Source organism: Ranitomeya variabilis, chromosome 4, assembly GCF_051348905.1.
Source record: "Ranitomeya variabilis isolate aRanVar5 chromosome 4, aRanVar5.hap1, whole genome shotgun sequence".
NCBI lineage: Eukaryota > Metazoa > Chordata > Amphibia > Anura > Dendrobatidae > Ranitomeya > Ranitomeya variabilis.
In genome coordinates, this window is record NC_135235.1 from 748109961 (window position 1) to 748124623 (window position 14663).

Genomic DNA, 14663 nt, shown 5'->3' on the forward strand with positions numbered 1-14663 from the left:
TCACAGATTTTTGCTCTACCACAATGTTCCTTCTTTTAAACAAATCCATTTCCATCTTTGGCAGCTCTGCAACTTCCACCTTATAGACTACTGGAGGAAAAAAAAATCACTACCCAAATTCAAGGCTAAAATAGATGGTTTTTCACTAATAACAAAACCCACCAGCATTGTTAGATAGACAAAACACATTTATATGAATCGGCACAGACCGTGAAGACCAGCACATCCCACCTTTACACCTCTGGGGACAGAATCTGTTTGTTTCTTATTTTAGAGCACTCAGTACCAGGCAGCTGCTGCAAAGGTTGACAATATTTCACATTGATCGAACGTGAGATTTAGGTTTCGAACATAAGGGACATTTTGACCTCCACCACTACAAACAGTAGGAAGAAGAGTGAAAAATGTATGTAAAACATGTTATATCATCACGTAACAATATGTAAATCTTCACCTGACACACAACCCGTCGCTAAGGCAGCCACATTCCTCCAAGTTATGCCGGCCATGCATATTACATATTCTTTTTTTTTTCTTCCTTCCTTAAGATATGCAAATGTCAAATTTGTTTAGGGGAAAAAAAAGCACCAAAAACTGGAGGAAACAGCCAGCAGAATGACCTATTGCCATATTGGCCCCTAGGTAATACCCACATACATCTTCAGGATTTTTTTTTTTAAATTCAGTTCTATTTGACCTGGATTATAAATGGATTACAGAAAATATACATGAGATTCTGAAGAAAGATCGAGTGTGATGGCGACTTTGGTGGAAATAGTTGAGTTTTCAATCCAAGATTAATCAAGTTGGATCCATCAGCCCCTTCCATCAACGCAATGAAGTAGATGTTGGTCAGGTCCACTAACTTTCAACACCTATCGCCACCGCTCTTCCCACCCAAAAAGTCTTCGCGATCAGATTCCATCACTTATTACGTCATACCCGTCTCATTTCACCTTCCCGCACTGATCACATGTCGTGTAGCCAGAGAGCAGTGGAGACATGGAGTATGAGCATCTCCATATTTCCTTAAAATAATGTATTAAATAATACATAAAAATAAGAAACGCTGTAATATTTGTTGTCAGAAAACTCCGCTTCTTTCTCCTCCTGCACTGATATTTCATTCTCAAAATTCTCAGTTAACCGATAAAATCTGCTCTTCTGTGAATACAGATTTCCCCATTGCTGAGAAAGGAGATGACAGTTGGTGCCCATAAAGTTCTATGGAGAATTGTAACTGTTGTTCCAGGAGAGATTACAGCAGAATGTCTGTGTCTGCCTCTAGCCCCTCCCCCAATGTATGTGTTTACCTCTAGCTTCTCCCTTTCTGTATTTCTCTGCCTCTAGCTCCTCCCCTTCTGTGTTTACCTCTATCTCCGCCCCCTCTGCATTTAGTTTCTTCCCTTTGTGTTTGTCTCTATCCCATCTAACTCCTCCCCCTCTGTCTGTGTCTGCATCTATGCTCCCTCCACCTGTTTTTACCTTAATCTCCTCCCCCTCTGTCTGCCTCTAGCACCTCTCTCTAGCTCCTCCTCCTCTGCTTGCAACTGCATCTAGCTCCTCCCTCTGTCTGTCAACTCTAGCTCCTCCCCTCTGCTTGTGTCTTCCTCCTGTCTGTCTGCCTCTAGCTCCTCCTCCTCCGTGTCTACCTCTATCTTCTCCCCGTCTGTCTGTCTCTAACTCCTCCCCTTGTGTGTCTGCCTCTAGCTCCTCCCATCTGTAACTGCCTCTAGCTACTCCCCTATGTCTGCCTCTAGCACCTCCTTCTCTGCCACTAGCTCCTCCCCCTGCTGTCTGTAACTTTCTCTAGTTTCTCCCCTCTGTCGACTCTAGCTCCTCCCCCTCTGTGTCGCTGCTAGCTCTTCCTCCTCTCTATGTATGTACCTCTAGCTTCTCCTCCTGTCTGCATCTAGCTCCTCTCCCAGTCTGTATCTGCCTCTAGCTCCTCCTCCTCTGTCTGCCTCTAGCTCCTCCCCAGTCTGTATCTGCCTCTAGCTGCTTCCCCTGTGTCTGCCTCTAGCTCCTCCCCTGTCTGCATCTAGCTCCTCCTCCTGTCTGCCTCTGGCTCCTCTCCCAGTCTGTCTGCCTCTAGCTCCTCCCCCTCTGTCTATGTCTGCCTCTAGCTCCTCCTCTGTATGCATCTAGCTCCTCCTCCTGTCTGTGTCTGCCTCTAGCACCTCTCTCTGCCTCTAGTTCCTCCCTATCTGTCTGCCTCTAGCTCCTCCCCTATGTCTGCATCTAGCTCCTCCCCCAGTCAGTATCTGCCTCTAGCTCCTCCCCTATGTCTGCATTTAGCTGCTCCTCCAGTCTTTGTCTGGCTCTAGCACCTCTCTCTGTCTCTAGCTCCTCCTCCTCTGCATGTGTCGCCGCTGGCTCCTCCTCTCTCTGTAGCTCTTCCCCGCTGTGTCTGTCTCTAGCTCCTCCCTCCATAGAATACTATGAGCACCAACTGTTTTTACAGAATACAGATTTTACCCATAAATTGACAGGGAAAAATGAGTCCAGGAGGTGAGAGTAGCGGATGTCTCTTCTGAGATGTATTATAAAGTCGCTCATTTTCACCTTCACTATTCATTTATGAAATAAAAACGAAAGCGAGACCTTAGTCTTAAGTGGCACAAAAAGTGAATCCTAAGACTTAGAGGTGGAAATAATTATTAACCATTTTGAAGTCCCTCTTGAGGAAGAAGCAAGGTCCTTGGGAAAGAACCTTTCACCAATTCGGCACTGGATGGTGAATTCTTGCCGCCTTTGATTTATGGTCTCGGATATCTTAGTCTTCGCCTTTAAGAATCATCTTCTGATTTTTTTCTGCTTATGGAAGCTTTCTGGGGTCTGCCGCTCACAGGTTAATGCAGTCTGAGCCGCGCTGGAAGAAGTCAGTTGTGTTTATTCTGCGGATGCAGTAATATTCGGTGGTTATCGAGAATCTTCTCCTCCTTTGAAGTGTCTGCAGGCAGGATGATTGCTCGGAGGACCATCTGCTGTACTTTTCTTCTAAGTAGGTCATTACATGCAAATTATTTATTGTTTGCAAACACCTTTCTTCCTCAGACACAGTTGGTTTTTCTTGCCGTGGCCTATTTCATAGCTTCTTCCTTCTCAATTTTTTGCATTACCAATTCTTACCATTTTTTCAGATCAGTGAATGGAGACAAAAAAACAGTATCCTGATTGAGACCAAGTAACAAATCTGGATTTTCTATCTCCCACTTGACAATTGTTCAGTAAATATCCAAAAAAAAAGACTCTTGGAGAAAAGTGAACACCTCTACATACGAGTTGTCTATACTCTCGGGAATTACTGTAGCACCCTGGAAAGTAGGGAGTCTCTTGTGTGGTGGTGGCGAAGTGGTTTCCGGTACTATCATAGAAAATATTAAAATCTCTGAAGCCCCTAGTGAGAGGGGCATTCACCCCGCTCCCTCATCTCACACGGAATTGCAGTAGCACAAATAGCTGACAGTCTGAGTCTCGTAGAATTAGACTGGGCATAAGGAAGCAGGAAATTAGGTATTGATGGATAGTGACAAACTTAATTAACATGCAGGCAGCTCCTTTTTTAAGTGAAAGACCCCGACACTGCCAAGGAAGATGTATATTATGTGTAGACAAAGGTATATAGATTGAACAGGTAATTAAGGATGCATGGTCTACCTGTAGACAGAGAAGTGGAAGAAGCTATTGTTACCCCCCAATATTGGGGCTTGTATACCTCCAATAGTGATGGAACATATCTTTTCAGCTTCAGGACGAATCAGGGAAGAAGATGCATATTTTCTCATAACTGTAACCCCTGCTTACAAGCTACAAATCAACAGTGGGCAGATCGCTGACAACAGCTATGTCATGTTAGGTCTTTCGGTATCGGTAAAATCCCTATAAAAAAAAAATGGCGGCAATCTCGAACTTCTGCTCTCATCAGGAGTGAAGATATTGCATAAGTTGGGAATTTCATAAAATCCTGACGGGATAACAACATCCCACAACCCGGCCCACGTGAGATCATCAAGGGAGAGTGTGGGTGTAACTCAAATGCTGATAAAAGTACCAAATTATGATTTGTGTTCCTGTAGAGAGATACACATTGGTGTATGCATGAATACAGTTCACTGAATGTCTCCAATCGAAGTGAGCTCCTTCGATAAACTGAATAACCTCTGCGATCAGCATAGTAAGTTCTTTTGTTAATCTTTTGTACAGGGTGGGTCATGTATATGGATACACCTAAATAAAATGGGAATGGTTGATGATATCAACTTCCTGTTTGTGGCACATTAGTATATGGGAGGGGGGAAAACTTTTAAACATGGGTGGTGACCATGGCGGCCATTTTGAAGTCGGCCATTTTGGATCCAACTTTTTTCGAATGGGAAGAGGGTCATGTTACACATCAAACTTATTGAGAATTTCACAAGAAAAACAATGGTGTGCTTGGTTTATTCTTTCATGAGTTATTTACTTTTACTTATTTATTTTGAGTTAGTTTCTCTTTACAGTCATTGACATGTCCCAGAGGTTAACAAGTGAGGAGCGGATAGAAATTGTGTTGATGTCTGGTAAATGCAGCACCTGGGTCATTGCAGCAGATTTCAATGCAAGACACCCTACACAAGAAAACTGTCACCATTCCCATGTTATTTAGGTGTATCCATATAAATGGCCCACCCAAAAGTTTGCCTCATCACTGAACATAATGTTCTGTGTAATCTGAGAGTCCTGTTCCAATTTTTGCTTTGCCCATTCTGCAAATTCAGCGTGCCGATCTGGCATCAGTCAAACATCCCTTCTGCTGCAATGACCTTGGTACTGCGTTCACCAGACATCAACACAACTTCTATCCTCTCCTCACGTGTTAACCTCTGCAAGCGAAACTTGTAAGTACCTAGTGAAAGAATAAAATTACGTTAAAACCAAGAACACCATTGTTTTTCTTGTGAAATTCTCAATAAGTTTGATGTGTCACATGACCCTCTTCCCATTGGAAAAAATAAAGTTGGATCCAAAATGGGCAACTTCAAAATGGCCACCATGGTCACCACCCATCTTGAAAAGTTTTCCCCCTCCCATATACTAATGTAACACAAACAGGAAGTTGATATCACCAACCACTCCCATTTTAGGTGTATCCATATACATGGCCGACCCTGTATATTTTTATATACACTGCCTATCGTCTTGGATTAAATATAAAATGTAACAGTTCTACTCCTTTTGTTCTGTAAACCGCACCCAGTAGCCATATACTATCTGTACCAGACGTCCAGTCAGCCTGTAAAAAAACGACTGGTGGTGGCAGCAAGTCATCTGGGGTTATTGTGAAGTTAGCAGTGACTGTATCGGAGGTTTATACATACTGTATAGTCCATGAGTTGGAATTGGAGGTGTATAACGCATACATTTACTGTTAGTTTGTGGGCTGCAGAAGAAATGCCAAGGCCTTCTGTGTGTGGAAATCCAGTACCATAATTGGGGCCTATTTTAATCTTTGCAGCACGGTGGCTTAGTGGTTAGCACTGCAGCCTTGCAGCGCTGGAGTCCTGGGTTCAAATCCCATCAAGGACAACATCTGCAAAGAGTTTGTATGTTCTCTCCGTGTTTGCGTGGGTTTCCTCCGGGCACTCCGGTTTCCTCCCACATTCCAAAGACATATACTGATAGGGATTCTTGATTGTGAGCCCCAACGGGGACAGTGATGATGTCTGTAAAGCGCTGCAGAATATGTTAGCGCTATATAAAAATAAAGATTATTATTATTATTTGCTACAAAACCTGTAAGGCGTGCATTTGGGTGGCAAAGTGGCATAGCGCCCCGTGGAAGAAGGAATTAAAAAATACACAGGACACAGTCCAAGAAAACTTAACTCACGAAGATGCAACAAACTTAATAGTTATCGAGAAAGACCAAGTTCTTGGGGTTATAATCACCTTCTCGCGAGGCAGAAGCTTTAAGAGAGATAGATAATGAGTCACGGTTTGCAGAATGTGTTGGGAGACTCCTCAGCAGCATCTTTACTTGGGGCGTGGTCTCTGATACAGTACAGCACTCTCCGACCTCAGAGCTTGGGTCAGTCCCTCTCTCTGAGTTCCCTCTCTTTGTGACAATGCACGTCCAGTAAACATCTCGAGTAACATTAAGCCCTTTGTGCTGTCTCTGTGTTGGCACTACTCTATACAGACTCCCTCCACGTGGCAATCTCTCCGCTAATTTTCATCCTTCACTTACAGAAATAAGCTTTTCTGCCCTTCAGTGATGGCAGTCCTCATCCTCACTCAGTAAACGCAGTACTCTAATTCAGGTGGGCTAGTCTCCCTCACGAGAAAAACTACGGGACAGTATTAAAGGCTGGAGCTCCCTCCATTGCTCCGATGTGGCCTACCCAATAGCTTTCGGGTAGTCCATACAGTATATCCCAAAAGCTGTGAATCCCTGCAATGTCTGAAGCACAGCTAGCTAGTAGTAGGGGTGAGTAGCACTCACTGTATACAGAATATCAGAAATGTGAGTACACCCCTGGTGTTTTTGTAATAACTTTATTCTATCTTGTCATGAGACAACACTGAAGATCTGACACTTTGATACAATGTACAGTAGTCAGTGTACAGCTTGTATAACAGTGTAAATTTGATGTCCTAAATAACTCAACACACAGCCGTGCCAGGGGACATGGGAGAGGGATATTTTCCTCTGCAATCCCATCCCCCAGACTTGTCACATCCAGGAGTGGATGAGATATATAGATGATATTTGGTTCGTATGGGAGGGAAGCGCAGAGGACCTTAACATCATGATGAGAAATCTAAATCAAAACAGTCTCAATATTAAACTCACGTATGTTTATGGTAGAACGGTAGATCTCCTAGACCTGCGGATATGTGCCTTGCCCAGTGGGGACATTACTACCAATGTCTTTCGAAAAACGACAGCTACCAATTCGGTATTACACACACAATCTGCCCATTTGCAGTCTACTATACAGGGAATCCCCATTGGCCAGTTCTTGCGGGTTAAAGGGAACCTGTCACCCCGTTTTTTCCGTATGAGATAAAAATACTGTTAAATAGGGCCTGAGCTGTGCATTACAACAGTGTATTTTGTGGACCCCGATTCCCCACCTATGCTGCCAAAATACGTTACCAAAGTAGCCGTTTTTGCCTGTCAATCAGGCTGGTCTGGTCAAAAGGGCGTGGTGTCTTCCCTCAGATCTTGCTTAGTTTTCCGTTGGTGGCGTAGTGGTTTGCGCATGCCCAAGGTCCCGAATCCACTGCACAGGGGAGTGAAAACAGTGCGATGTGTGCTATTTCACTGGTGATCGGTGGGGGCGGCCATCTTCCTTTGGCCGCGTGTGCGCAGTTGGAGCGCTCTGCTGGCCGCGGCTTCAGGAAAATGGCCGCGGGATGCCGCGCGTGCGCAGATGGAGATCGCGGCGGCCATTTTCCTGAAGCCGAGATGCGAATTCTGCTTCAGGAAAATGGCCGCCGCGATCTCCATCTGTGCACGCGCGGCATCCCGCGGCCATTTTCCTGAAGCCGCGGGCAGCAGAGCGCTCCATCTGCGCACGCGCGGCCAAAGGAAGATGGCCGCCCCCACCGATCAACAGGGAAATAACGCACATCGCGCTCTTTTCACTCCCCTGTGCAGTGGATTCGGGACCTTGGGCATGCGCACACCACTACGCCACCAACGGAAAACTAAGCAAGATCTGGGGGAAGACACCACGCCCTTTTGACCAGACCAGCCTGATTGACAGGTGAAAACGACTACTTTGGTAACGTATTTCGGCAGCATAGGTGGGGAATCGGGGTCCACAAAATACACTGTTGTAATGCACAGCTCAGGCCCTATTTAACAGTATTTTTATCTCATACGGAAAAAACGGGGTGACAGGTGCCCTTTAAACGCATTTGCTCAGATACAAATGATTTCGAGAATCAATCTAGAGAGCTTACTAAAAGATTCAAAGAGCGGGGTTACAGCCACAAAATGATACGTAAAGGATATATTAGAGCTAAAAATACGTCCAGAAACACGTTACTCTATAACAATCAGATCAAGACTAAGAAGAACAATGATAACCAGATCCGGTACATCACAATAAATGGTTTAAATTCAAGCAGATAATCCAGAAACATTGGTCGGTGTTATATACAGATCCCACCCTTAAATTGTTGTTACCATCTACTCCATCCATAGTGGCTAAAAGATCCAGGAACCTTGGAGATATTTTAGTACATAGCCATTATGAGGATAAAAAGAATTCAATTAAGGGATGGGATGCTAAAAATGCAGGCTTTTTTCCGTGTGGTCGCTGCAAGGCCTGTGCTAATTGTATTAAGGCTAGGACATTTACCAATTTTGATGGCTCTAAGAGCTTTGACATTAGAAAATTCATCACCTGCTCAACGAAAGGGGTTATCTACCAGTCTACGTGCCCATGTGGTAAGGCCTATATAGGCCTTACCACTAGAGAATTGAAAATCTGTGTTCGGGAACACCATCGAGATATTGCCAAAGCAAAAACGATAGAGGATATCTCAACCCTGAAAACCATCCCCCGACACTACAAGAAATTCCATGACTGCGATACATATCTCATGAAAGTGAAAGGCATTGATGTAGTCACTTTGGGACCAAGAGGGGGCGACCTGGGTAAGGTTCTTGCTCAGGTCGAAAGCAGATGGATTTATAGACTGGGCACTTTGGCCCCGCAAGGTCTAAATGAAAATCTAGGATTCAGTGCCTTTTTGTAATTGAAGTTAGGTACAGGTCTGGGAATGTACAAAATTCTGAATATAACATATCGGTGTTACATCGGTTTTTAGTCTTTGACGGTGGGTTTTCCCATAGTTTGTTTTAGTTGTTTATTTAGGTCAAATTTTAATCATTGTTTGTTTATTTAGGTTTTGCTTCGGTCATATGTGTGGACAGCATCTATTCCGGGTTATGTATTTCAAGCTGCCATCCAGTCATTATATGAAAAATCCCGGTTAGCCGACAACATCTGGGCAAAGGTTCTTACCATGTGTGGAGACATCACTTCTTGTATCCAGAACATTCCTGATTATGATCTTCCGGAATATATGGACTGAGCCAAGTATTTTCTATGTATATTCGATTAGGAGACTTGCTCTTATGGGCATTCAGCCATGGTATGAAGATTTTAACAAGTGGATAACATTCGGACAAGAAATTTTATCCGTAGTGGAGATACGATGTCGTATATCCAGGACATTTTTTTTAGGTTCCTTGCAGCATAGTGCTTATGTGTTGTAATTTTATAGCTTTTTGATTTGAGGATTAGTCTCTTCGTGATTGGGGGACATGGATCCAAATATCTTTGGCATAAGTAAATAATTGAGAAGGCCGGGTAACATGAACCCAACCAAATGGGATGAGTAACTTTCATTAGCGTGCAGACTGAATAATGTATGTTTTTCAAAGTATGTTTTAATTATGTGATTGTTAGCATTATACCATGTATGAATATACTGGGTAATCCAGTGTATTCGATTGTAATCGATTTTGATGTGGGGAGGCGGAGTTATGTTTAGCCATGTTTGACAGAGTTTGATTTTGTATGGTGTTTATTGCACATTTTTATTAAATACACCTTTTTCACGTAAAAGTTCACTGGTTTACGTTTCACTATCATTACAACCAATAGTAATGCAAATATATGACTCCTACAGTTTTTGACGGACACATCTGGTTGGATCTGATGATGATTGACGGTGGCGTAGTTTGCCTCCTATCTGCAGGGGGGGTGAACGTCGCCCTCGATCTCATCTCAGTGAATTATGCCATGAATGGAGTCTGTAGTATTAAAGTTCACTTATATGGGAGCCGATCACACATATGAGAAAATTTAGATTTGCACTTGGCTCTTCCATACAATTGGTTTATTATATCTACCTTATACATTTGACTTTACTTTTCACCTCACCTCTTATTTTATGTATTATTGCTGGGTTTCTTTTATTTGGCACAACGTTAATATATAACATTATGTTAACACATAATTGCATTATGCACCACTCTAATATGAGTGATATTGATACTTACTCGTTGCGGCACAATCACTGATTTGTATCGTCACTTCCGGGTCTATTCGGCACGGTATGTATTGAGAAGAGTGTATTCTGGTCTCCATGGCTGCGTAGTAGTCCGGCTGTGGGGGGGGTGCATGAATGACGTAGTATGGGCTCCGCCTGCCTCTATCCGGCACGCTATGTATTGAGATGAGTGTATCCTAGTCTCCATGGCTGCGTCGTTGTTTGGTTGTGGGGCGTTGTATAAATGACGTGAGAAGGGTTCCACCTCCGATTTGGTTGGTATAATGGATCCGGGGATACATGATATGCTTTGTACTATGCAACAAACAAACAGAAAAAGTGCTATGTCCTGAGATTTTATGATTATCATGTTATGTGGTAGAGGTCAGGATTTTAGGGCAGCTGGTACAGGTCGAAATGAGTGGGCGGACATTATATGACGTGTATACACAAGTTTCCGCCCCAAATAGCCTGGATTGGATGCTTACCACATAAGACCTTCGAGACTCATCGCCTTAGACACACCCCCAGGAAGAAGCATCACGCGAAACGCGCGTCGGGGTTTGCGGACACAGCACGCCATTAGGCCGAGCACGTTAGGAGAAGGCACGGAGCAGGTAATATGTGTGGGGGACGGGGCGCACCGCTTATAATGTTATGGTATGTTGCGCAGATTGGAAGCATATGGTGTGCGGTGGGGAATGCAGCCGAACCCTTAGTAGCCCCTGGAGTAGTGTGTCATGATTGCTGACAAGTCAGAAAGCCCCACATTGGTGTAATTCAATTGGGAATTTATGCAATATTATGCAGTGGCTGCATTTATGACATCATATGCATGACTTGATATAGGTGGAATCTGCCATACTCCCAGTGTGCTCTTTATGCTCTATTCAAAATAGTGTCCTGCTCAGGGTGACCGCAATTTTGGTTGTTTAATGAGGCACCTTCGTGTTTATATATGTATGTTTGTATTTTACATTATTTGTAAATAAAAAGCAGTTTGTTTTAAAACACCTTAGTGGCACTTCTTGGATCACAGCTTTAATTATCTGTGTTCTAAATATGTTACACAGCCATTAATGTCTAAACTGCTGGCAACAAAAGTGAGTACACCCCTAAGTGAAAAGATGTCCAAAGCTATAAGACGATTGCCAACACCCTGAACCTGAGCTGTAGCCCGGTGGCCAAGACCATGGAGCGGTGTAACAAGACAGATTCCACTCAGAACTGGCCTCCTGATGGATGACCACAAAAGGTGAGTGCATGTGCTCAGCGTCATATAAAGAGGCTGTCTTTTCAAAATAGACATATGAGTGCTGCAAGCATTGCTGCAAAGGTTAAAGTGGTGGGGGGTCCACCTGTCAGTGATCAGACCATACGCCGCACACTGCATCACATTGGTCTGCATGGCTATCGTCACAGACAGAAGCCTCTTCTCAAGATGATGCACAAAAAAGTCTGCAAACACTGTGCTGAAGACAAGCAGACTAAAGACATGGATTACTGGAACTATATCCTGTTGTCTGATGAGACCATGATAAAGTTATTTGGTTCAGATAGTGTCAAGCGTGTGTGGCGGAAACCAGGTGAGTAATGTAATAACGTGCAGGTACTGAGTATGTCACCACAGAACAGGCAGACCAACAGTTGAGGGGTTTAATAACAGGAATTAGGTTCTCCTCGCAGGGAGGAAGCAATGGAAAATAACTAGCAATAAAACAATGCAAGAATACGGGAGTTAAACAATAAAACAGAATTAAGCAGGATTTCTTGAGAAAAGAACACTTATCAGTCTCATGAGGACTTGCTTGGAGGGTCGTCTTCTCCAACGTAGGCGCCGAGAATCAGTGGCACTTGTCGTCCCTCTGTGGTCCGTGAGCAGAGTAGTCTCTGAGAGCCTGCTGCCTGGGGTTTCGGGAGTTAATGTGGTATGCACAGGCTCTGAGTCTTTAACTTTTATAGCACAGCCAGAAAATCAGGGCTCCGCAGGGTTGTCTCTGTACCAGGAAAACAAGGGGCTCTGCACTGTTAAGTCTCTGTACCAGGAAAACAGGGGCTCTGCACTATTAAGTCTCTGTACTAGGAGTCAGGGGCCAGGGTGTAGTAGTCTCTCAACGGGTCTCAAAGCGCCCCCCTAAAGTCACAGCAGAGTCCGCTTTAAGTACTCACTGGATGCAGTCTTTCTGGGCAGTCTCTACAAGATGCAGTCTTTCTGAGCAGTCTCTACAAGATGCAGTCTTTCTGGGCAGTCTCTTTCTCTCTCTCTTCTGGAGCGCAGCTGCACCCGGCTCTGCACGCTGCTCTGCAAGCTGCTCTCTCTCCTGCATGCGTCTCTCTCCCGCTCTCTGGCTGCTTCCCTCCTGTCCCAGTCTACAAGTCTCTCCCCTAGGGAACCTGCGGCACAGCTCAAAGGTTTCGGGCACAGAGCCGAGAAGGTAACCGCCCCCAGGCTCTTCTGGTGCTTTTAACTCCTTACATTCCCCCCCTCTTTCTGCTCGCCATTCCACGGGCGAGATCTTCAGGAGCTCCTGTTGGCAATCTTCTAGTCCTTGCACAATCTGCTGCCAGATGAACTCATCCTGATTGTAGCGAACAGGGGGTACACCAGCCGTTGAACGTTCAGAGCGTCTAAAACCAGCAGGGGCGGTGGTGTCAGCTGCTGTGGGAGGAGTCGAGGCTTCCTCCAATACGTTGGTAGAATCTGGCACCAGCCCTGTTCCTGGGTTCACTGGAGGAGATTCGAAGTCTTCCTCATCTTCCACATCTACATTGATCACTGGCGCAGCCGGTGGGGGTGCTGGAGCCAATTGGACTGATTCAGGATCTCGAGACAAACATGGACGCAACATATTCCTGTGCAGCGTGCGGGTGGGAGTCCCTTCTTCCGTTTCGGGCTGGACCTCATAAACGGGACCCCCGTTGCCGAGCCGCCGCTTCACTCGGTACGGCCTTTTCTCCCATCGGTACTCCAGTTTGTTGTGTGGGCGCTTTTCCCTCACTAAGACTCGGTCTCCAGGCCACAGGGCTGTCCCCTTTTTAGGAGCTACCTGGGGATGCTCCAATTCTTGTAGCCGGTCCTGCACTAGACGTTGAATTGTCCGCAGCCAACAACGATGTTCTTGAACCCAGGAGTACACCCCCGTCCGTGGGTAGTCCTCCTCGGGTTCCAGCGCCAGCTCTGCCAGTCCCTTCCCGGGTCGGCCAAAGAACAGAGAGTAGGGGGTGAATCCGGTAGTGCTGTGTTTACGATTGTTATATGCCCACACCAATTCAGGGACGGACTCAGTCCACTTCGCCTTCTGGTCCTCCTCCAGAGTCCTCAGCATTTGAATCAGAGTGCGGTTAAATCTTTCACAAGCCCCATTCCCCTGTGGATGATAAGGGGTGGTCCGGGACTTATCTATTTTGTACAGCTGGTGCAGCTCCTCCATCACTCTTCCGAGGAAGCAGGCCCCTTGATCAGAATGGATGCGCTTGGGACACCCGTACACCTGAATGAAGTGTTTGCAGATTGCGTGAGCCGCAGACTCGGCAGTTTGGTCCCGCGTGGGCGTCACTACGGCAAATTTAGTAAAGTGGTCTATCATCACTAAACAATGCTCATAACCTTGATGTGCTGGTCCAATTGTCAAGTAATCTATTGCCAGTAGGTCCATGGGGCCAGAAGACCTCACCGTCTCTGTGGGAGCTCTTTGTTCTGGTGGTTTGACCAGCTCACAACTTCTGCATTGCCGACATACTTTATCCACAGTGTTCCTTAAGTGGGGGTGATAAAATAGGCGCTGTAACCACTGGAAAGTCTTTTCTGGCCCAAAGTGTGCTCCTTTCTCATGTGCTTCCTTAGCCACCTGGTCTATCATGGACGAGGGAATCACTGTCTGCCATACAAGACTGAGTTCTGTTTGCAGGAATACCTTCCGGTACAGGATACCATCCCGCAACTCGAGCCTCTCCCACTGGCGTAGCATCTTCAGTACTTCAGGTGACATGGACCTCCTCTCATGTCGATTGGGCATTTGTTCAGACACGACCCACCTTCTCAACTGAGCTAGCTCCGGATCCTCCTGTTGTACTCGGACCCACTCATCGCGGGGCTGCTCCAGCAAATTCACACAGGCCTCTTCCTGTTCAATTTCCCGCGCCGCTGCCACCGTCCTGGCAGTCTTTCCAAAACCTGGAACCTCTACATCTTCCAGTTCTTCATCCTGGCTGGGTGCTGGTTTGCGATAGTTTACTCGAGAGAGGGCATCCGCATGTACATTCTCAGCTCCTCTTTTATACGAAATTCTGTATCGGAACTTGGCCATTCGGGGTACCCAACGTTGTTCTAGGGCGCCTAACTTGGCATTCTCGAGATGGGCCAACGGATTGTTATCGGTGCGTACATGAACTTCTGAGCCAGCCAGATATTCCGCGAACTTCTCAGTCATTGCCCACACCAGCGCCAACAACTCCAGCTTGAAAGAACTGTAATTTTCTGGATTCCTTTCTGAGTCATGCAGAGACCGACTGGCGTATGCGATGACGCGCTCTTTCCCGTCCTGCATCTGCGACAGTACAGCCCTGAGGCCCTGCAGGCTCCCGTCAGTGTGCAAGATGAACGGTTG